Raw genomic sequence first — 25102 nt, 5'->3', positions numbered from 1 at the left:
GCAGCACAATTCACAATAGCCAAGCTATGGAACCCACCGAGGTGCTCTGTAACAGATGAATAGATAAGGAAAATGTGGTATATATACAGAGTGGAGTACTACTGAGCCACAAAGAAAAATGAAATTATGGCATTTGCCAGTAAATGGATGGAACTGGAGACTACTAAAATAAGCCAGTCCCCCAAAGTCAAAGGTAGAATGTTTTCTGAGATATATGGCAGCTAATCCAAATTAAGAGAGTGGTAGCGGAGAAAGAGAGAATAAAAAAAATAAAAGGAGAGGGAATTTCACCAAAATAGAGGACAAATCAGTACAGTAGAGGAAGGGGATTGAGAGAGAGATGAGGAATGGGATAAGGGAAGAACAATGAAATGTAAACTTTTTTATGTTTTACACATGAAAATACCATCTATATTCATGAAATATACATCTCTCTATACATTTCCCACAGTGAATCTCAATATCAAGTATACCTACAAGACACTATTTATTAAAAAATAAATAAATAAATTGCAGAAAGATCAGTAAAATAAAGAGAAGAGACCAGGAAGGGAAGTGGTGTGAGAGGAAAAGTGCTGGGGACTGAATTGGAGCAAATTATGTTTCATGCTTTTGTGATTATGTCAGAATGTATCCTAATCCTATTTATAACTAAAAAGAATCAATTAAAAAATACAGAAAACCAAAGAGATAATATAATGAAATCAATACTAAACAAGATTTTCAAACTTGCAGATACAGGTTCTAAAAACCTAGTAGAGTTACATAATTCAATATAAGTAGATATTTATCTGCAACATTAGCATAACCAGAATTATCTAAGATGATTGAGTGGCCTAGTAAACATCAAATCGTGCCAACTCTTGTTAAGAATTAAATCTTTCTTTGATTTTCATGGCCTTGATATGTTGGAAACCATAAGCCACCTATTTTGCAGGATATTTGTCAGTTTGGTATTTCATATTTTGATAGAAACATCACAAAAATAATGCTATTTTTTCCTGTTATATTCTCTCAGAACACAATTTCTATTTCCCCATTATTGGTGACGTTAACATTGAGCACTTGATTAAGAAGATGTTTTTCAGAATGTTCCATTGTCATTTTTTTTGTAATTAATAAGTATTTTGTGGGAGATATGTTTAATCTATGCAAATTGTCTATTCTTCAACCTTTTGCTTACTATATATAGCACCCATTTGTGTTTGAATCAACAATTGTTAAGCGGCAATCAAAAGGTGATTTTTATAATTCCATTATTATTTTTACATTTATTGATAGAACTCTTCCTATTAAAACACCTCTTTGCCCATTTCTTGGTTCATTTACTTATTTATAACAACATTGTTTTTCAGTTTATTGGTATGTTTAATGGATTGCAGTATTATTATCATTTATTTTGATTTTAAAATGGTCCCAAATTTGGTCAGTGGTAACCCCTTCATACTGGATTTTACCCTTTTTGACATGTCCCTACACACCTGAGTAACTCCGAACTTTCTGGATGAACAAAATGTTCCAAACTCATTTTGTAATATCTATGACTCAATCTTAGAATCAGCTATTTCTCCAAAGAACTCTGGTTCCTTTGGTGAAGCATAGGATTTAAAAACTAAGACTGGAATGCTGGGTGTGATCACCACTTTTGAGGTATTGCTGCTTCTCAGACCTCTTAGTGGACCTTTAAATAATCATCTATCTAAATGGAATTCTAGGTTCTGTTATTTCCTATTAATCTTTGAAAATACTATTATATTATTCTAGCTTTATCAAAAGCTCAGTGGTTTTCCCCAGTGTCAATACAATACTGAGAACAATTTTTTGGAAAAAAAAAAAAAAGAAGAAAGAAAGAAAGAGAAATTTTATTGCTTTGCTAGCAAAGAAGAAACAAGGGGGCTCCTGACCCAGATGTTATGATTCTAACCATTAGGGGCAACAGAGGACTTTTATGGAAGTGATTCAAAGGCTACATTCCAGTTGTGCCTTGTCAGGGGTCATAATTCACTTGAAGGCTTGAGAGGTAATTATTTCTTAGATCTTCTTGCACCATTGTAATCCAAATTAGCTCATTCCTGTGGAGTGTATGCTTGTTCGATATAGATAACTCAGCCTAAGATGGAGAGGTTAACCTTGCTTCTCCCAAGGTTAGGGAATGGAAGAGGGAGAAGAGAAAAGAAAACAAAACAAAACAAAAACATCCCACCCATCTCAGTTTTAAAATAAGCCACTGTGGAAGAGCAGCAAGGGTTATGTTCAAAGCATGACGTAGACCCCTGCTACATTTTCCCACTGTCAATTTCTGCCTTCAATTTCTATGGAAAAATGGGTGATAACATCAACAAGCTGCTTCCATGGTGATGATGGGAGTGATGAAGGATGTCTTAGAATGGAAGATTTTTACCTGTTGTCATTTTCTTCTTTTCGACTTTTACCGGAAGGGATGAAAAGGTGACTCCAACGTTGGTGGGACCTGGAAGAAGCACACTCCTGTACAGTAACTGATATTTGATAGTTTTGCGTACCATTTTAATCTAGTTTCTTTCACAATAGTCAGATTTTCCCCTCTCCCCAGGGTACCAAGATGGGTCTCTAATGTACTATTTATTTCAAGGTAAGCCTGCTTCTGGAGATACCTTTATTAAGGAGAGAAATTGGCCACAACTTGTCCTGTTGCAGGTAGGTTTCTTGGCATTTTTTATCCACAGTATGTCTCCCAATGTCTATAAGAGAACTTTAAGAGTTATATCCTGTTATCCATTCATGGAGTCTGAACTTCTTTGGTAAGTCAGGCTGGCCTAGAACAGGGGCTATCATAAGGTTTTGTTTTAAATTCTCAAAGGCAGTTTAGCATTCTGGGGTCCAAATCAAGTTCTATTTATTTTCTCTTTAAAGACTCATATGAAGATTTAGCAATTAATCCAAAATTAGGGACACATATATGGCAGAATTTTGATATTCCCAGGAGCCCATATAGCTCTGATTCCTGGCTTCTCTAAGGCTCAAGTTGGCTTGCTTTCAGTCTGACATTCTGGTTTGCTGGTTAATCTGGAATCCCAGATTGTGACTTGTTTTCCAAAACCGAGTCTTTTTAGTGGATACCTCATATCTACACGAGGCAAGAAGGTTTAGTACAATAAAAAGGCAGTGATCATGTTAGAGCTAACTAAAAGTGGATCACCTACATATTGCAATGGCATTCTTTGATCCATCTGTAATTATTATAGGTGTTTTGTTAGACTCTCATTTTACAGAGTGGGGGAGGTTTTAAATCCCTGAGGTAGGATAGTACAATAATACTTATTATTTTGGTATCAGGGTTCTGCCAATCAAAAGCAAATAGTAATGGGCATTACTGAAAGCTTGGTCCTTGTCCCAGATGACAATTTCATAATGAGGACATGAATTTGAGAAAAAGGATAAAGTTTTATTGCTTTGCAAGCAAAGGAGAAGCACAGGGCACTCCTGTCCCAAAGGCTGGGATTCTGCCCATCAGGGAGAACACAGTGTTTTTTAAAAGAGGGTTCAAAAGCTACGTTCCAGATGTGTCCTGATGGTAAGTTAAAATTTACTTGCTAATTTGGGAGATATTTATTTCCTAGATCTTCTGGTGCCATCTCCTTCCTGTGGTGGGTGTGTGTTCAAGGACAGATAACTAAGCCTAGTCTGGGGAAGAAAAGATAATCCTGTCTGCCCAGTCCTATTATGGAGGAGGAGGAGAGATAGAGGAAAGAAAAGAAAAAAAAATGTTCCTTTAAAATAAACCTCAGAGCAGCAAAGTCTATATCCCAAAGGTGACTCGGACCACTGTTAGTTAGGACTTTTCAGGGGAATGGAAAAGAATGCCTCCTTTAAATATAGCACTGTGAATCCACCATTCACAGTCAGTATAGTTTTGGTACTGTGGGTTGAATATCCTAAACGATATAATTTTTTTAGTTCTCAGTGGACCTTTATTTTATTTATTTATATGCGGTGCTGAGAATAGAACCCAGTGCCTCACACATGCTAGGCAAGTGCTCTGCCTCTGAGCCACAACCCTAACCCCCTAAACAATATTTTTTATAGTTCTCAAGTCTTACACAAATTAGTACCCATCAATGTAAGGTTTTTAACAGTTAGAATAGACATATTGTAGGTTATCTGGTGAAACCAAATATCTTATAATTTTTAAAAATTTGTCCCAAAGCAGTTGGATCTCTATCGATACCTCTCTCTTAAAGGGGATATTGTTTTTTCCTGGGGTGAGTTACCTCCTCCTTAAACAAAATCTTGGTTATGATAAATTCATCTTCCTTGCCAGGGTCCCTTCAGTTACTTGACCCGCAGAAGACTTAAGTTTTCTTTTCCTTTTTCAAGTGAGAGCTAGAACCACAGCATGTATTCTAGTGACTCTTGCAAACGGAGCTGTTGCTTTTTTGGGTGAGGTTATCTGAGTATTTAATTTATACAATCAATTTAGTCTCAGGGCAGGGATCAGACAATCTGACATATACAAAAGCGAACAAACAAAACTGAAAATAATCTTGAGCCTTAATCATTTTTTCCTCAGTTGCATTCAACCACTCAAGAGATTGGAGGACAGAATATGTTAAGCTTGACTTGTCACTCAACATTGCCACAATGCCATCAATTTTAAATGAGTTCCCCACTGTCAATTATACCCAGAGGGCCTTGTTGAGCCTTTTATTTACAGTGGGTATATTGATATTTAGTGAAGGGAAGCCATTTCCTTCCTTTTTGTTTTAGGCTTCCTTGAAGATCCATTACAGGGATTGCCAATAAAACATGAGTTTTCTGGGCTGGGGCTGTAGCTCAGTGGTAAGGCACTTGCCTAGCCTGCGTGAGGCACTGGGTTCGATCCTCAGCACCACATAAAAATAAACAAATAAAATAAAGGCATTTTGTCCATCTACAAAAAACAAAACAAAACATGAGCTGTTGTGTTTGTTTCTGTTCCTTCCAGGCATTATGCACCAGAAGGCATTAATCAACTAACTATGTGGGACTTAAGTCAGTTTGCACCCACCACCCACTGAAGCCTTTTTTCTTCTTCTTTTGTCCAGTGAACTCTGTCCAATGAAGCTTACGTGGACTACGGAGAGAATTTTTAAGAACTTCTCTCTGCAGAAACCATCAGAGTCAAGAGGCAGGTGCCTGCATACTTAGGGACTTCAGGAGGTCCTGGTATCTCAGCTCTGTGGACAGCAGGTAGGGGTCCACCCAGAGTGTTTGCTGGTAGGTGAAAGAGCTCAGTGATTGGTTCAGAGCATACAAGGTAGGGGAGTATGTACAGGGGGCCTTACTTCTCCTGGGATGCTTTGCCCTCAGATTATAGTCAGGACCTGAGGGTTTTTGACCCTGGTGGTGAGGCCAGACAGGTGGCTCCTCTTTATGTGAGTGTGGCACCCCTACCTGTTGTTTGTGGGATAGCCACAGTATAGCCAGAGCAGTCTAGGGTCTTTAATTTTGTTGTTGTTGTTGTTGTTTTTGGTGGACTTTAGGACACTGTCCTTAATGGGCTCAATTTTCATAACTATTTAAATTGTCCAGAGCTCAAGAGTTTGCAGTTTTTTTCTCTACTCTAGCCATTTGCTTTTGAGTCATAGCTGTTTCTTTTCTTTTTCATTTTCTGCATACAGTTGTTTATCCTGCTCGTATCCCCATGAATTTAGGTTGATGAAATATTTTCATAGCAAGAATTGCTCTACCCAAGTGATGGGTAATCCCTGACCAAGTGTGTTATCCTGTCAGATTTTGAAGGGAAGACTATTCCTGTCCCCATATCAGAATCTAGCAAAGCTGGTGCTTATTGCCACATGCTTTTTGGCCAGCCACCTTTACTCTGTTCCCCCTGGGCAAAAGGGATGGGAAGGCAGGGCAGAAGCCAAGTCCTCTTTGCCCATTTTTCTACAGCCAGGAATTTTTTTTAGGATTTTCCCTTAGCCCAGGGCTGGTGTTCCTGACTCACAGTGGGATAATCTATAGGGCAAGGCTAAGAAGCAGTGCCAGGTCTACCAGCACTGCATTGAAAGGATTTAAATCTTTGTTAACCTTTTCTTCTGATGTCCTGCTATATTTGCACACCAGAGGCAGTAACTTTTTGCACAATCAATTTAGTTTCTGTTTTTTCCAGACCTCTGACAGGCCAACCCCAACTACTAAATTATATAATTCAGAGAAACATTAAATGACCAGATTGTGTTACAATATAACATCATTATTTTCTTAGATAGGCTTATACCTAGAGGTGGCCCTTTTAGCCAAAATCTTTCCCAAGAGACTACCAGGAGGATCACGGAAGCAGTGCCCATGTCTTAAGAGCCAATAACAGATACAAACAAAAACACAAAGACATACAACCAAAGGAGTTGCCCCAAACCATGGCTCACAGACAGAAACCTTTAAAACAGATGGAGGATCCCCTAAATTTCTACTCCTACTCACCTATGACCCCCACTCCAGTGGTGGAACAGATGTTCCCACAGAGGGGCCAGATGTTCCTACAAAGAGGAGCCAGATATCCCTGTGAAGGTCATATGTGTGGCATCAAGGGGCTGCATGCATGCTGGGGGAACTTACCAGATGGCCAAGGTGTCATGACTTCACTGAGCTCAGTTTTCTTTTTCTCAAAGTAGATTAAATGGAGCAACCCATACCATTCAGGAAGAAAATGTGAGAGTTCCCCAAAGGAATAGGAACCTTGGCAGCTACTAGGGTTATCCTCAGTCCCTCTTTTACTTACAGGAATATCTCCTCTGTTCCCTGTCTTCTGATTCTCCAGCCATGAGCTCTTAACCAGCTTACAAGCCACCTTGTATCCTCAACATGGATGGGGGATGCTCAGACTGCTAGACTTGCCCAAGAAGTTTGGAGTGGGGATTCTTCTCAGGCTCCACTTTAGGTGCCAATTTGTTACCAAAAGCTTGGTCCTTGTCCCCATTGCCCATACAGTAATGAGAGTAAACTTTTGAGAAAAAGGAAGATGAAGCATTATTGTTTTGCTACAAAGGAGAAGCAAAGGAAACTCTTAACCCAGAGTTGGATTCTGATCAAGGGGAATGGAGAGCTTTAAAGCAATAATTCAAAGGCTTGATCACAGCTGTGCCTTTTCAGGGGTCATAATTCACTTGTGAACTTGAGAGATAGCTATTTCTTAGGTCTTCTGCCACCATCCCAAAGTCTGAATTACTTCACTCCTGTGCTGTGCGTGGTCATTGACAGACGACATAGCCTTAGGATGGGAGAAATGTTAGGGAAGGGGAGAGGGGGAAGAGAAAGAGGGAGGGCATGTCAGTTTTAAAATAAGCTGCAGTGACTGAGTAGCAAGGGTTATGTTCAAAGCATGAAGTGGACTCCTGTTGCAATTTATTTCTTTTCCATGCTGTTTTTAATATTAAGCTGGTTTACTTTCTAAATTTTTTTTCTTAGTCATCAGTATTCCTAAAGTCTCCTGAAACATTTTTCGAGGGATTAAGACATTTGTTCTACTTAAAATTCTTGGTGTCCTCTGATCTGCAAATTTTCACCTTTATTTCTTAGAAATCTCTTCAAACATTGTTTCATCTCCACCATTTCCTTATATAATGCCAATGAATATGTTTTTCATATTAATGGTTTCTTTATAGATATTTTAGCTTAATATCCTTGCCATTTTAAATAAAAAATTCTTGGACCCAGCATATTAACTCTTGCTATTAAATTAATGTGTTCATTCTAGATATTTATTTTTTAATTAATTTTTTAATTTATATATGAAAGTGGAATGCATAAAAATTCTTATTACACATATAGAGCACAATTTTTTATATCTCTGGTTGTATACAAAGTATATTCATACTAATTCTTGTCTTCATACGTGTGCTTTGTATAATAATGTCCATCACATTCCACCATAATTTCTAACTCCCTGCTCCCTCCCTTTCGCTTCTACTCCTCTGCCCTATCTGGGGTTTGTCTATTCCTCCCATTATCCCTCTCCCTACTATGAATCAGCCTCCTAATATCAGAGCTAGATATTTATTCATAGTAATACTTGGAGGTATTTTTTAACTTAAGATTTTAAAGACAACAAAAATATTTAATGAGACAATTTAAAAGTATTATCATGAAAGCAAAATATTTTAAAGGTGTATGTCATCAATTATACTTAGCTTATTAAATATTTATCTAGTAGTGACAGTACACAAGTAGAAAGTGTACAAAAATAGGTCATTTAGAAAATGGAACTCTGACCCATCACCTGCAGCAACTAGCTCAGAGAGCCCATCCAATATCTGCAACAACTACTCCAGGAGGCCAAAACCCAACTTTCATAGCACTTGCCCCCAACTGTCTAGGGATTTGAGATTACATTGGGCAAAGATGGTGAGAAGCAGTCAGATTTGAAAATACATTTTGAAGGTAGATACTCAAGAATTTTCCTTTTTATTAATAAGGGTATTTTCCCCCAAATTTTTATGAGTTCTTCCCCCACCTTTATTTTCATTTTTCCTCTTTAGTTTCCACATATGAAAGAAAACATATGACCCTTAACCTTCTGAGTTTGACTATTTCACTTAACATAATGGTCTCTGATTCCATCCATTTTCCTGAAAATGACATAATTTCATTTTTCTTTATGGCTTTATATTCACAAAGCTCTGTTGTGAATATATACCACGTTTTCTTTATCCATTCAGCCACTGATAGACACCTAGGCTCCATAGTTTGGCTATTGTGAACTGTGCTGCTATAAACATGGGTATGCATGTATCACTGTACTATGATGACTTTAATTCTTTAGGATAAATATCCAGGAGTAATATAGCTGGATCATATGGTGGTTCCATTCCCATTCTTTTGAGGAACCACCACACTGATTCCCATGGTGTTTGTACCAACTTACAATCCCACCAAAAGTGTAAAAGTTTTCTTTTTTCTCCGAATTCTTTTCAAAATTTATGATTATTTGTGTTCTTGATGATTACCATTCTGACTGGCATGAGATGAAACCTCAGTGTAGTTTTGATTTGCATTTCCCTAATTGCTAGTGATGTTGAACATTTTTTCATATATTCCTTGGCCACTTGTGTTTCTTCTTTTGGGAAGTATCTGTTTAATTCATTTGCCAATTTATTAAATGGGTTATTTGATTTTTTTTGCGGGGGGGTAAAGTTTTTGAGATCTTCATATGTTCTAGATATTACTCCTCTGTCAGAGAGTACTCTCAAAGATTTTATCCCATTCTGTTGGTTCTGTCCTCATATTCCTAATACTTTGCTTTTCTGTGAAGAAGATTTTAATTTGATTCCTTCCCATTTATGAACCCTTGACATTATTTCCTGAGCTTTAGGGGTCCTATTCAGAAAGTCGTTGCCTGTGCCGATACGTGGAGTGTTGACCCTACGTTTTCTTCTAGGAGTTGCATAGTATTGGTTCTAATTTCTAGGTTTTTCATTCATTTTGAGTTGATTTTTGTGTAGGGTGAGAGAGAAGGATCTAGTTTCATTCTTCTACATATGGCTATACAGTTTTCCCAGCACCATTTGTTAAGAAGGATGTCTTAGGTTTTCGGCAACTTTGTCAAGGATCAGTGGACTGGGGATATGTGTCTTCTATTCTGCACCATTGCTCTATGTGTCTTTTTTATACCAGAACCATGCAATCTTTGTTACTATAGCTCTGTAATATAATTTGAAGTCAGATATTGTGAGGCCTTCAGCATTGCTTTTTTGGCCTAGATTGCTTTGGCTATTCTGGGTCTTTTATTCTTCCGAATGAATTTTAGGACTGCTTTTTTCTAGTTCCATGAAGAATGTCATTGGTATTTTCATGGGGATTGCACTGAATCTGTATTGCATTGAATCTACTTTTGGTAGTAGAGCCTTTTTAATAATTATAATTCTGCCTACCTATTATCATGGGAAATCTTTCCATCATCATGTGTCTTCACTTTCAATTTCTTTTTTTTAATGTTCTATATTTTTCATTGTAGAGGTCTTTCACTTTCTTGGTTAGATTTATTGCTACAGATTTTGTTTGAAGCTATTGTGAATGCAATTGTTTTCCTGATTTCTTTCTCAGACTCATTGTTGGTACATAGGAAAGCTATTGATTTTTTATGTTGATTTTGTAACCCACTACTTTGCCAAATTTATTAACTCTAGCAATCTTTTTGTGGATAAGAGTAAATGTGATAGAAAAGATATGGGAAAGCCGAGCCTGAGAATTTGAAAGACTTAGTGGCTGGAAAGCAGTAGAGGATTCAGCAAAAAGTTACACTATAATAAGCAGTTGTTAAGGAGGCTTATAACTCTTAGTTGTTTCATCTTTCAAGGGTTAGATACAATCTACTACTGCCAAAGTTACGCTAATAGCATAGTATGTGGTTGTTTAAACATACCCGTCTTTGTTAATTAGCAATAATTTACAGCCAAAATGTAGCTCTAATTATTTTCTTGAGATGGTTGCTCAATAGCCTTTTGAACTAGAGCTCAAATCAAACACTAACAGTATTGTGAAAATTTATGTAATACTAATATCACTCGATCCTTCAACTCTTCTTTATTGTCTTAGTGCAGCTTGTGTCTTTATAATAAAATAAAGCTTACTGGGTAATTAGTAAAAAAAAAAAAAAAAAGAAAAAAAGAAACTCAATTGGCTCACAGTTGTGGAGAATGGAGAGTCTAATATCAACGAAGTCCCTTGCTGGCATCTGGTGAGGGACATCTTGCATCATCTCATGGTGGAAGGCACCAGAGAAAAAGAGAGAGAGAGGTGAAAAGAAAAGGTAGAACTCACTTTTATAACAAGTCCACTCTCAGGATGACAATGCTATTTCCATTATAGTGACATTAATCCATTCATGAGCACAGTGCCTTTATTACCTAGTACCTGTAGAGGCTGTTGTATTAACAGTTGTTTTCAACACATGAACGTTAGAGGACATATTCAAACTATTTAAGTGACTAAAAGCACATTTTGCAATAGTAGGAACTGAATAAATGTTAGTTTTATGAGGGCATGTTTTATCAGCAGACATTTAATTACTGCAAAGTCATTTTATGTACTAGCAAAAACACTCCAAAAATTATTATTTTAGAGATCACTTCTCATTCATTTTCTTTAGGAGCACAAAAGCATACAGATGAGAAACAAAAAGATATTTCTTGAAATAAAGATCCCATACTCACAGGGCCAAGGTTGTGGCTCAGTGGTAGAGTGTGTGCCTAGCATTTGTAAGGCACTGGGTTCGATTCCTGGCACCACATAAAAATAAAAGGTATTGTGTCCATCTACAACTAAAAAAAAAATATTTTTTTATAAAAAGATCTCATATCTAAAGTCTTTGATTGATATTTTTTTGCCTTTGAGATTCTCTGAGGTTTTGATCAAATTTTTTGACCCTTGGTATAAAATGAACACAATAATATTTCTTTCTACATTTTGGAAGCAGTAAGACCTGATGGAATATATGCTGTCCTCAGATCTCTCTGGAAGAGAGCCACAGATAATGACAGATCATTAGATGATGTCTTAATTGAGTGGCTGTTGTTTTTAGCATGGCTCTATGATTGGCTAAGCAAAGATGGCATGTGACTTGCTTCAGTTAGATAAGAACACTTTTGAATCTGTAGCCCATGGCTGAGTCAGGCTTAAAGGATTAAGTCCTGGAAGAAGGAGGGTGACTACATGTCATTCTTCTATTTTGGATTTCAGGGGTAAGATTCTAGACTTTTCATTCCAGGACATTTTTCAACTGCTACCAGCTAAAAAAAAAAAAAAAAGCAGATTCTATCTGATGTTGGAACTATTTCAAGATTATAAACTGCAAGGTATGGAAAACAATTAATACATTATTTTAAAAATCTGTTTGTATTCCTTCCCTCTGCTCTGTTAAGTTTCTTCTCGTGGGTTTTTTTTTTAATATTTCTAATACTTATATTTAAACTCTCTCACATTCAAAATTCATTCTTTCTGCTCAAACCTTAAATGAATAATTATACATTGCCATTTATTGTTAAGAAATGTTCTTATTGTCAATTTAGAAATATTTTCAGAAGTTTATAATGGCATTTGTTTTGAATATGAAAAGTTTAAATCAGTGCTTCTCAAAGTTTGTACCACAGGGACCTATGGATTTTTGAGATTCTTATGGATTGTTGAACCTAACACCATTTCATAATAATATTCAAGCATCATTTGAGATTTTCACTCTGTTAACATTTGTACTGACAGAGAAAACCAATGAGGAGTAAAACTACTGATATTGTAGGGTGAATCAAGAGTGTCACCAAATTGCCAGGTATCATTAAATTTGAAGTCCAATTTCACTTAGGACTATTCTTGATGAAGCAATGCAAATTAATAATTTATTAAACCTTGATAATTTTGTACAGATTTTATTCAGTTGGTTGGATGACAAATTGAAAAGCATGTACAAACCTACATACTGAAGAACAGTGACTGTCTTTAGGGAAGTTTTTGGTCAGTTAAGAGCTTAAATATCTTATTACTTAATTTGTAACACCATTTTTACTTGAAATAACTACTGACACACCATGATTATTTAGACTTTGGGTTTTGGCAGATAGTTTGTTAAAAATGAGTGACATGAGAGTATCGCTTCAAGAAACAAACTAATAATTTGTCTTTAGTGATAAAATCCAAACTCTTATGTGAAACTTGAAATTTTTAATAAGCTTATGTAATTTCTTGTGAATTTGAGTGTTTCCCAATACTTAAAAGATTTTTTTAATAATGAAATTGATGTTGATATTAAGGAATGCTATTTTTTATCATTACATAATGAAATGTCTCAACTCTTGGGAGAACTGTATGATTGTAAATGAAATGAATCAGTACTTTATCAATAGCTAGTGCATGATATTACAAAACAATATAGAAGATCCACTCATTGTGATTGAGATAGATGAGTTTTAACATAACAGAGGGAAAAACATTCATTTATAGTACTTCAGATTCTGTATTACAAGTAACCTTTAAGAAATCAATCCTTTCCTAGTTTTAGGGTATAATTAGAGCATATCCACAATTATTTAAAAAACCTATTAGAATATTTCTTCTAATTACATATCTGTGTGAATCAGGATTTTCTTAAAATGCTTCATTTAAGACAAAACATTGCTATACATTGAATTCAAAAGGGAATAGACAGAAAATGGAATTCATAATTTAGGGAGGATAAAATATAATTTCCATATAAATATGATATAAGTAATTGTTCATTATTATTTCAAATAAATTAATCAATACTTTAAATTCCTTGTTGAAATTTTTAAAAAAATAAGTATTGATAGCTCACATAAACCCTAACTCTTTGGAGTCCTTAATAATTTTTAGGAATATGAAGCGATGTTAACATCAAAATGGATGGGTAAACCCATATTAATTCTTTACTCTGGTCATAACAGAATTATGCAATTATAGGGTGTTCATTTATTAGACTTAAAGCCAGGTTACAAAAACAGATAAGCCCACAAAAAAGTTACTGTTATTTTTTCATTCAGTGACTCAGTTCATCCATATTTATCATAATGATGATGCATCTAATGACTAGACAGATCAAATGCTTTAAAAAAGTGTAATGCTTGTGTTCTATGTGGTATTTTTTTTGTTTTAATTAATGCTTATTTCCTGTCCTTAGGCATTTAACATTTTAGTCATTTCCACAATCATACTGAGGATCTCTAGCAATATATACTTTTTGATGATCAGAACTTTTTTTCATTCTCATAAAAATAGTCCTAGGTTTTTCCTAGATTAGGTTATTAGATTCAAAAAAGTATAATTATTTTAGAACAGAAAAAGATACCAGAAATAATGAAGTTTAAACTTGCTTTTGGCAGAAATGAAATCAGATCCAGAAAAGGGCAGTGAGGTAGTGGGTGACTAATTTCAGAAATTGGTATCAGGTTTCTTAATTAAATGCTTTTTTAAAAAAATCTTTAGTGTTACTTATTGTCTATAGCTCTCCTCTGTTTGTTATGCATAATCTTTGATACTGAGTAAGAAATATTGAATCACTACTTTGTAGCAATTCCATAGACCAAAATCAGTACTCTCTGAAACTTTCATTACTCTTTCAGCCAGTCTACTAGGAGGGGTTAATTTTATTAAATTAATGTTTTGAGGCATTAGAGTTTGGCAAATTCTGTGCTGAGTGTCAGATTTGCCTTAGTTGTTGCTATGACACTTATTTTTTTTTGAAAAAAAATATTTTACTGTGATTATTTGGAGAACATTGCTACTTAAGTTGGTGTCTCTGGAAGTTACAGAAAATAATATTTGAAGAGCTATGATCTGAAAACATTCTGAAGTTTATACCTAAAGAAACATTTGAGTATTGTAATCTCCAGAACATTTTATGTTTTTTTTATCTTCTTTAAAAATTGTTTCTCACCCGTTTTCTTCTCTTTTTTACTACTCATCATCTTCTTCATCTTAAAATCTAGTATGAAGTTTGCATTAAAAATAGATTAGAGGGGCCGGGGTTGTGGCTCAGTGGTAGAGCACTTTCCTAGCATGCATGAGGCACCACATACACTAAACAAATAAAATAAAGGTATTGTGTCTATCTACAGATTAGATTAAATAAGTGCCTATAACGAGTGCTTTCACAAAGAAATTGTATATTATATAAATGTGTCCTTTTTGTAATATTTTCCAAGTACTTTATTTTCCCTTTAAAATGCATGTATTTTTTTCCCTACATGAATCCAGAACATTTCTTAAGGCTATTACTAGTTATATTGTATCATTCTTTGTTCTCTTATAAATGAAGTTATTTTATTACTTACAGCTAGCTAATAATGATAAAGTTATTAAATTTGATAAATTTATTTTTGCATTAAGTCTCTGAAATATTTTTTAATATTTATTTTTTAGTTTTAGGTTGACACAATATCTTTATTTTATTTTTATGTGATGTTGAGGATCAAACCCAGTGCTTCGCGCATGCCAGGCGAGCACACTGCCACTTGAGCCACATCCCCAACTCTCTGAAATATTTTTTCTTAGTAGTTTTTCTCTTAAATAGTTTGTATTTTCTATGAAAATCTCATCACCTGCAAATAATATTTTAGCCTACCCGTTATAAGTAGTTAAATGTTCTTTTATGATTTCTTGTCATATCATAGTATCATGGACATGTAGAAAACTGTTGATATTTAAATTTCTCATTGTAATAATGAGGAAAAAAAACACAATTCAGGAGAAATAATAGCCTATATTAACACCAGCTAGGAAAAAAAGTATATATATCAGTAATCAATGCCTGTAATTCTTATGGACATAGGTTTGGAGTTATTGTCTCCTTGATGTAAAATAGCTGCCTATTTATATAGAACTAGGAATAAATCATCCTCTTTTAAATCTTTACCTGAAGATATTTGATAAATTTTAATTATTTATAATAAATTTGTGGAAATTATATAATAATAATTAAGATCCTGTTTACTACTGGTCTTTATCCTCAAGCAAAGAGCAGATAAAAGAAAATAATTTGTAATATTTGAGATGTGTCACTAAGCATAGCTTTCTCATCTTGCTGTTAGTTGGGCATCTAACTATAGTTTTCATAAAGAAATCCCAACCAGCAAAATTGCATCATGACTGGTATCATTCATGAATCACAGGCATAAAGTAACCTCTCCAGTGACAGGTACTTGGATTATGCATAGATAATGAGAGAGATAACCAAGGAATTAGCACACTCACTGGAGATGAATGAAACAAAACACATGGTTTAGAAAAGGATAGATAGTAATGAACATCAGTTTCATGTGACTTGGAAATCAAATAGGAAATCGGCCAGAATTCAATGAGAGTAAAAAGTATATTATGGATAGGGTTTAGGGGTGGAAGAGAAATTAAAATGAAGCCCAGGACAGGGCCCAACTTGAAACAGGAACTTCAAAGGGTAAAGATGGAGAGCCTTTGGGTAATACCCACCCCCCATCCTAGGATTTGGTCTTCCTGCTTATTATCTCTGTTTTCTATGCTGCTCCTAAAATAGGCCAAATAAAATAAATCAGCATTTTCATTTCTGTTTTCGCTCCTAACTAATTAGCCTAACTAATTTCAATTTTGAATTGTATCTAGTTCAGAAGGCCCCAGAGAAACTAATTCTGGAAATGTTTCTTGGTAATTCACATTTGGTTGGCTAAAGATTTTTCAATATTAATGCCATTATCTGTAAACAATACAGATAACTATTTTTTGCAAACATATGTATATCTATGTGTGTATGGTTCTGTGAAGTAAAATGTGGTTTTACTGTGGAAAATAGTAAAAAAAAAATGCTGCACTGAGATGTGTCAGAACCTCCATATTGACCAGAAAAAATATTATTTTCACAAAGATAAATTTAGAGCAATGACATAGGAGGTAGGGTGGGGGTGGTTGTGGGAACTATCCACCTCCAGAAGGGAGGAACATTTTATCAATGATATTGTTTAGAACTGCTGATACAGGGTGGTAATAATAACCACACCAGCTTTAACTGGTTTCCTTATAGTTTAAATTCTTTATAAATAATAGACTCCCTTATTTCCTGTATGCAGAATAGACTGCTTCTATAATACCTGACTCCATCTTTAATAACAGCAATGGAAGTTCCACGTTATTACATACCAAAGTCGGTCTCTTTCATCAAGTTACAAGTCTTTATTTAAGTCACTAGAAAAACCTTAATCAGCCACCAATAAAACAAGGAAACTGTTTATTCTGATCTTAAGAATAATTTATTATAAGGTTCTTTTTATCAGTTAAGAAAGAAAGTTCTTAGAGAATTCTAGAAAGCTAAGAATGTAATTTGTATATATGATTTTTTTTCACTTCCTAGGCCAAAGCAGAAGAAGGAAGATATCATAGTTCCAAATTTCAGAACAGTATAGGACAAATCAACCAGAGTTAATTGATTGCCTACCAAGGTCTGTACCAGACACTAGATGACAACTAAGAAACAAATGTTTCCATTTATGTTCTTCAGGATTTTAAATGGAACCTTAGAGACAAAACTAAAATATGCAGAACAACAACAAATAACACAAACTTGCATATAATTCAGGACTAAATTGTGCAACATTGATTATGAGTGATAAAACAGTATACCAGAAGAGAGGCTAAGAGTTCTGGAATAACATAATAACTGCTAAATTATTGATGATGATGTAAAATATTTATTGAGTGATACTTTTGTCATATAACATTCCAAGGCCTATACATTCATTATTTCATCTGTTATTAACAATTGTTCTAAAATATAGATGCTATTTTCATCTTCTTGTGCAGATGAAGAAATTGAGGCACAGAAAGATTAAAGGACTTACCTGAGGCCATAAAATTAGTGGCAGAATAAAGGATTTGAGTCCAAGCAGTCTGTCTCTGGAACTTTACCTTAAAATGCTACTTAAAATGTCAGATTTCATTGAGGAGGTGATAATTAGATTGAACTTTGACAGAATCATATTTAAATGAGTTAAAATAACAGGGAGAACACCTAAATGTGAGGGAGGCTGTGATAATAGAAAAGAAATCACATAGTTAGAATCAGTACTACATATTTTAAGGATGACAAGCTTAATAAGACTTGGAAGTTTGTGATGTAATATATCATGAGAAATGAAGTTGCAATGAATTCAATTCTTACAGGATCCTGAATTTCATTCATCCAGTTCTTGATAAGTATAAAATAGGGAGCCATTAAAATATTTTAATAGTCATGTGTCAAAATCCATGTATGTGAGCAATTTGTTTTTGAATTTTTAGCATAAATGCCAGGAAATAGAAAAGAATAAGGGTCATGGAGCTCATCTAAAAAACTGTTCTAACAATCTAATCTTCTTCCCAATCTAGGTTGGGAAGAAGGGAGGGGAAAATATGAGCTAAAGAAACTACTTGAAGAAATAATTATCCAAATCATTGAATGGATACAGAGAATGACATAGAAACCTAGATGGAGGATACCTTTCATTCTTTTTTCTTTTTTAAAATTTGTTCTAATTATTCATAAAGGTAGTAGAATGCATTTTGACATATCAGCATACTACAGTGGTGCAACCATGTCAATGCTTATAGAAATTCAATTCACAATGGCCAAACTATGGAACCAACCTTCAACAGATGAATTGACAAAGAACATGTGATATATATATACCCTTCAATTTTTAAAGCAAGTGATTAGACATAGGATGGTGCCACTGACTTACACAGATAAGCTTGGAAGTAGAAAGATGGAATATGAGATACCTGACGATTGTAAATTCTCTCCGAGCAGAGTGGTATCATATTTACCATTTTAGCTGTAATTTTGCTCCAGGCACCATGCCTGACACATACTAGGAGAATAAAATATTCTTTAAATATGTTTTTTTAAACAAAGTTACGATAAAATAATGAAACCTTAGTAGGGTATCTATTAAAACTACAACTATAGTGGTTAGGTGAGATACAGATTAGGGAGTTGTCTGAAAGAAGAGACTTCTATAAGATCATAAGAATGGATTAACTCATGAAAGACACATTGTTTTTTTTTTTCTTTTTTGGAAAAGAAAAATTCAAGGGCCTAGTGTGAAAACCTCCCACTTAAAGTCTTGAAGACATGAATGGAAAAAGAGCTATCATTAGAAAGATAAGGACACCAGGAGAGTATGCCAAGCCTCAGTTTCTAGGTATCACTCTCCAACTCTTTGGGAGTTGAGAGACTTTTGTCCAAGTATGTGAAAAAGTCATTTGTAAGCTATAAGGTAAGTGATATTCACAATGATTGTGATCATGACTAGGATTTCATATTGAAAGCAGAGGAGATAAAAGGAACTAGGAAGAAGAAAAGGTAGTAAGGATCAAATATTGGTGGCATCAGTCATTCAGGGAAATATTTCTTGAAAGTGAGAGAAATATTACTTACTTATCATCTGATACTTGTCCAGCAAGTTGGAGGATTATTCCTGAAGTAACTATTCATTCTTTCACTTGGTATTCAAATCTGTAGAGTAGATATTAGAATCCCTCTTTTACTGATGAGAAAAACTGAGATTCATTGAGACAGGTAAGCTTGCCTAGTTTTACAAAGCAGGTAATTAAAGTTTATTCAAAAGAGATATCTTTTGGGGCTAGGGATTATATAGCTCAGTGACAGAACACTTGCATAGTATATGTGTAGCCCTGGGTTTCAGCCATAGCACTACAAAAAAAAATTTAAGTGTGATATGTTTTAATTCAAAAATCCTTTTCTACTATACCACACTGGGGAGTACTTACAACCTGAAAACTAAAGAAGTAGATGAAAAAAAAATGGAGAGAGAAAGTATAGATTTTTCTTTAAGTAGGCAATACATTATATGGAAAAATAGATTACTAGATAAAATAAAACATCCAATTTACTATCCAGTATCTACACCTACTACAAAATAGCCTTAGTAAATTTTTCATTCATATTCTGTTTAAACATTTCCAGGGAGTATGAAATCACGGTTAAGAAGGTAATTCCATTTTGGTCAACACTAATTAAAAATTGAATAAAAACTCTTTTTTAAAAAAATAGCAAATTCTCTCTCTTCCTAACTTCCATTCATTGATCTTTTTTATCACTACAGGACAGAAGGAAAATAAGAGAATCTCTGAAGAGAGACAGGCATTTGACAGACATTCTTTGTGTTGGCACATGCCTGTAATCCCAGCACCTGTGGAGGCTGAGGCAGGAGGATTGTAAGTTTGAGGCCAGGTTCAGCAACTTAGTGAGACCCTGTCTCTAAATAAAAAATAAAAAGTACTGAGGAGGTAGTATACTCAGTGGTATAGTGCTCCTTGGTTCAATCCTCAGTACCAAAAAAAGAAAGAAAAAAAATAAAAGGTGTGATTTCTCTTCTGTATTTTGTTTTCCAAGTGAAATCATCTCAATTTATACATTCTTTAAAAAAAAGTTTCAGTTGTTCATAGACTTTTGTTGAACACCTATTATATCTTAAATTATATCTTAAATTTTTTTGTACACATAGTGATAAAAATGTGTTGAAGGGGAAAATCCTCATAAAATGAATTGAATAGTTTCAGAAGAAAGAAGATAAAGCATCTCATCAATGTGAGACTCGGAATAAAATTAAAACTGAATGTTTATATCAAGAATGTCCAAAGTAGCCAGTCCCAGTGGTGCACTCCTAAAATCCCAGCAGTTTGGGAGGCAGAAGGATCATTAGTTCAAAGCCAGCCTCAGCAACTTAGTGAGACCCTGTTTCTAAGTAAATAAGTACCCTTGGTTCAATCCCTATTACATATGTATATACACACACACACACATACATACACAAAGAAGGTGAGGGAAGAAAAGTGCTTTGGAGTGATATTGGCCAAATTATAGTTATATTGTGTACATGTACAAATATGTAACCAAATCCCATCATTATGGACAACTATAATGCACCAATAAAAGAAATGTGGGAAAAAATATACAAAGTAACCATTGTAGGGAGTTTCAGTCAGAATGAGCAAAGGAGGAATAAATGTAATATTATAAAGCAGGAAAGACCCAAATTAGTCTGTCTTGTTTTAGGTTTACATTTCCAGGGAATTCTTTCCATCATTGAGAAGTAAAATTGCCCACAACATGAAATGCTAAGCTGGTAAACATTATTTTATTGGATGTGAACACTTTGATTTTTTGAGTTAAAATATGACCTTAGATGTTCATAAACTTTCATTTTACCTTAAAAACACAAGTGGAAACATATGACTTACTGGGCCATTTGTGTAAGTGTTCAGGACAATTTTTTGTGTCTTTATATTAGAACATATCTATTCATTCACCAAATTTTGATAGCTAGGAAATTCCTTGAACCTCTTTATTATATTCTACTTCACTAAATTGTTCTAATTCAGAGTTTATTTTATTTTTTTATTTTATTTTTTTAGAGAGAGAGAGAGAGAGAGAGAGAGAGAGAGAGAGAGAGAGAGAGAATTTTTTAATATTTATTTTTTAGTTCTTGGCGGACACAACATCTTTGTTTGTATGTGGTGCTAAGGATGGAACCCGGGCCGCACGCATGCCAGGCGAGCGCACTACCGCTTGAGCCACATCCCCAGCCCCAGAGTTTATTTTATTGATGTTACAAATAAATTTGACATAGTCCTCATTTTCATATACAATTTAATTTGTAGGCAACTTTGATTTCTTAGTAGATAGGAAACATTGGAGATAATCACACAAGTGCACAGGCACATATGCACATCCACACAATTTACATTAGAAATAAAGAATTAGTAGTCAGTACCATGGAAACAAGGGGAAAAATACAAAGACCTATAATTGTTTGGATTATATTTTCCAATATTGATTCTGAACACTTAAATTGAAAAACTTAAATAAAATGTACTTTGTGAGTATTCAAAGACCGTACAGTTTTTAATTACAATCAAAGGTAGCACCACACATATAGGGTAGCTTACTCTGACCGCAATGAAAAAAATGGTTTTCTGTGGAAAACGACTGCTTGCTTTTTTTTTTTTTTTTTTAACTAAGATGAAAGCTTAACTAGACATAGGGAGTCTTGTACTACCTTTTAATTCATATTTTATTTCCACAAATACTCTTAATACCTTTTCTATTTTGTGAGAGGACTTCAGCTAAATCCAGATAAATTTTTTTCTTAAATAATTTACTTAATTAAATACACATTAATTGCAATGTAACAAAATCTGAAGAAAGCAAATCAACAAATGTCAGTGTCAGCATCAGCTGAACCATGAGTCTTTCATCAGGGGATGTAGGATACCATATGTGCCACGTGACCATCTGACATCCAAAAGTGCACGAAGATGCCAATGTCAGAGCATTTCATCTTCTCAGTATTCTTTATATTTAATTAATTCATGTAAAAGTAAGTTCTAGGAGTTTCCTCCCACTTCTCTACTAATGACTTTGTGCCTCACCTCTCTCATTTAGATGCTTTCCAAATGTCAGTAATTAGAAGTAAACTGACAAAAATCAAAGCTTACTCTTGGAAATGGTTCAAAATTTCTGAGAGCAGGAAATACTTTCAAGATATAATCTTAAACACAAATCAACAAGACCATGTTGAATGTGGACTTCTCATGAAATTACAGCATCCTACTGAAATCTGACAGTTTACATAGCAGGAGTACAACTTGGAACAGGAACCTGCTTGACTAGTACAGTGAAGATTCTGGGGTTCAGAGGAGCCAAACAAGCCACATTTCCTCTCAGAGAATACTCACGTAGTCTTATTTCATCTGTATTTAAAATATTCAAATATTACTGGCTTTGCATTTCATATTATACCAAATAGGATAGTCTTTAATCTCTATAAAAGCTCTGGGAGACACTTCTGAATATGCATCTATGGGATATTTTATAGATATAGTTTATTTATTTTCATAATTCATGAGTTCTAATCCCGATTAAATGATTCAGTAGAAAGAATGGGGGAGAGGAATTTTTACCCAATCCTTTGTTTTATATATTGTATGCAAATAAGCTGATGGACTCATGACAGGTTCTGGAAGTAGAAGTCAGTTTTCTGTTATCAAACTGTATTTACATACAGTTTGTGCACAAGGCCCTGGGTTCAATCCCCAGCACCATAAAAAAATTAATAAAAAATAAAAACATACATCCATCTATTTACATTCATACACTTACTTGCTCTCCCATCATTCTTTCAGCTCATGATTAATTTAACTTCCTCTTAGATAGCAGTAGCTTAGACTCAAGAGTTCAATAATAATAATTGTAATTGTTAATTATTTGCTTGGCACTAGTCATCTTTGCTCAATGTCAAACCTTTGTAGACAGAAATAAACGTTGTTTGCTCAGCAATTAACACACTGTGTGGCACATGGCAGGTGCTCACTAAATATTGTTTAATGACTGCATGAATAAATGAAATTTGAGTCTGGTATCTAGAAATATGCTTAATTTTAAAATTTTTAAAAATGACAAAATGATTTGATTATTTTATATAAATGCATGTTTTAGAATGAGAGCCACAGAAAAGTATAATTATTAAATACTTCAAAAATTAAAAACAGAGGGGGCTGGGGATATAGCTCAGTTGGTAGAGTATTTGCCTCGTGTGCACAAGGCCCTGGGTTCAATCCCCAGCACCATAAAAAATTAATAAAAAATAAAAACATACATCCATCTATTTACATTCATACACATATGAATGTGCAACCATATAAGATATAATCTAAATGTGCATTTTTATTTTCTTATGAAAGATCTTAAAAGTCTTAACCATATGTCCAAGAGACTATTTCTGTTGTACTCTTGATTGTCTCTTCCCCAATTCCTTGCCATCCATTTCCTTCTCTCCCTTTTTTCTGTTTCTTTTTCCTACTCTTCATTTTCTTGCTAGTTTCTCGGTCTTTTTATTTTACTCTTGACCTTGTCTTTCTTCATCTTGATTCTCCTGCATTTGCTTCTTCTAATGTCTGGAATATTCATTTCTATTCACACCAGGTAGTGCAACTGCATGTACAGAATGAAAGAAAAAGAAAAGAAGAAAGAAAGCATAGTGCAGGGGGACATGTATCATCAAGACCATCCTGAAAATTTGGAAACAACTTGTTTCCCCTGGAGAAACAGTATTCCCTATGCACTTTCCTCCTGAAGCTCTGAGAGGAGAAAAAATTGTCAAGCAAATAAAATCCATTAGCACATCAGATTAGTGTTGGATTTGGTACTACATGTTGGAAAAATAGGACATAATTAACTACCAGAATCTCAAAGATAATCTGTTTCAATAGTTCTCTCTCTGTCTCTTTCTTTAATTTGTTCTAATTAGTTATACATGAGGGTAGAATGCCTTTTTGAACACTGTACACAAATGGAGCACAACTTCTCAGTCCTCTGGCTGTACATGCAAAGTCACACCAGTAGTGCAATCATAGACGTGTACAGGGTAATAATGTTAGTCTCATTCCACCATCCTTCCCATCCATCCCCTCCTCTCCCCTCCCCTTCCTCCCCTCTGCAAAATCCAAAGTTCCTTCATTCTTCCCTACCCTCCCACCATTATGGATCAGCATCTGCTTATCAGAGAAAACATTTAGCCTTTGGTTTTTGAGGTTTGAATCATTTTGCTTAGCATGATATTCTCCAGTATCATCCATTTACTGGCAAATGCCATAATTTCATTCTTCTTTAAGATTGAGTAATATTCCATTGTGTATATGTACCACATTTTCTTTATCCATTCATCTGTTGAAGGCCATGTAGGTTGATTCCATAGTTTAGCTATGGTGAATTGAACTGCTATAAACATTGATCTGGCTGCGTCACTATAGTATAATGATTTTAAGTCCTTTGGGTATAAACCAAGCAGTGGGATAGCTGGGTCAAATGGTGGTTCTATTCCAGGTTTTCTTAGAAATCTCCATACTGCTTTCCATAGTGATTGAACCAATTTTCAATCCTACCAGCAATGTATGAGTGTACCTTTCCCCCCACATCCTCACCTACAATTATTATTGTATTCTTGATAATTGATGTTCTGATTATAGTGAGATGAAATCTTGGAGTAGTTTTGATTTGCATTTCTCTAGTTGCTAGAGATGATGGATATTTTTTCATATTATTTCAATAGTTCTTAATGAGTTTTATGTCATAGACTCTATGGAGAATCTGATAAGAATGATAAAACTTTTTTAGAAAAAGGCACATACACACATAGAAACAAAATTTTATAATTTCAGTAAATGCAACTGAAACACATCAGCATAGCCTGGACCTAGTGCAAGCCCTGAAATTATAATTATTTCCCTCTCCTCTCCTCTCTTCTCCTCTCCTTATCTATCTATCTATCTATCTATCTATCTATCTATCTATCTATCTATCTATCTTCCTCCCTATCTACTTGTTTATTCACTCACAACCCTCTACCTACAAAATTTGGTCTAGAGAATTTATCCTCATTGTTTACACATACAATTCTGGGGTGGCATCCTAGCTTCCTCCTCATGGTTTTTCTGTTCCTTATCCCAGAAAAAAATTAAGATTTTTTCCCCACATCTCTGACATTGTCATAGACGTACTTTTTGGGTAGTTACTGCTATCTATTAGTAAACTAATATATGTGCCAATAAA

The 25102-nt window shown here is 34.5% G+C and overlaps 1 non-coding gene across 1 annotated transcript; it reads left to right on the top strand.

Moving 5' to 3' along the window:
• Positions 1-23050: 23050 nt before the first annotated feature.
• Trnat-cgu (transfer RNA threonine (anticodon CGU)) lies at positions 23051-23124 on the top strand. Its single transcript has one exon. It is a non-coding gene; the product is annotated as a tRNA-Thr (tRNA).
• The last annotated feature ends 1978 nt before the right edge of the window (positions 23125-25102 follow it).

This window comes from Callospermophilus lateralis, chromosome 8 (assembly GCF_048772815.1).
Source record: "Callospermophilus lateralis isolate mCalLat2 chromosome 8, mCalLat2.hap1, whole genome shotgun sequence".
NCBI lineage: Eukaryota > Metazoa > Chordata > Mammalia > Rodentia > Sciuridae > Callospermophilus > Callospermophilus lateralis.
Note: the sequence above shows the minus strand (reverse complement) of the source record. Positions and strands in the feature narration are given on the sequence as shown.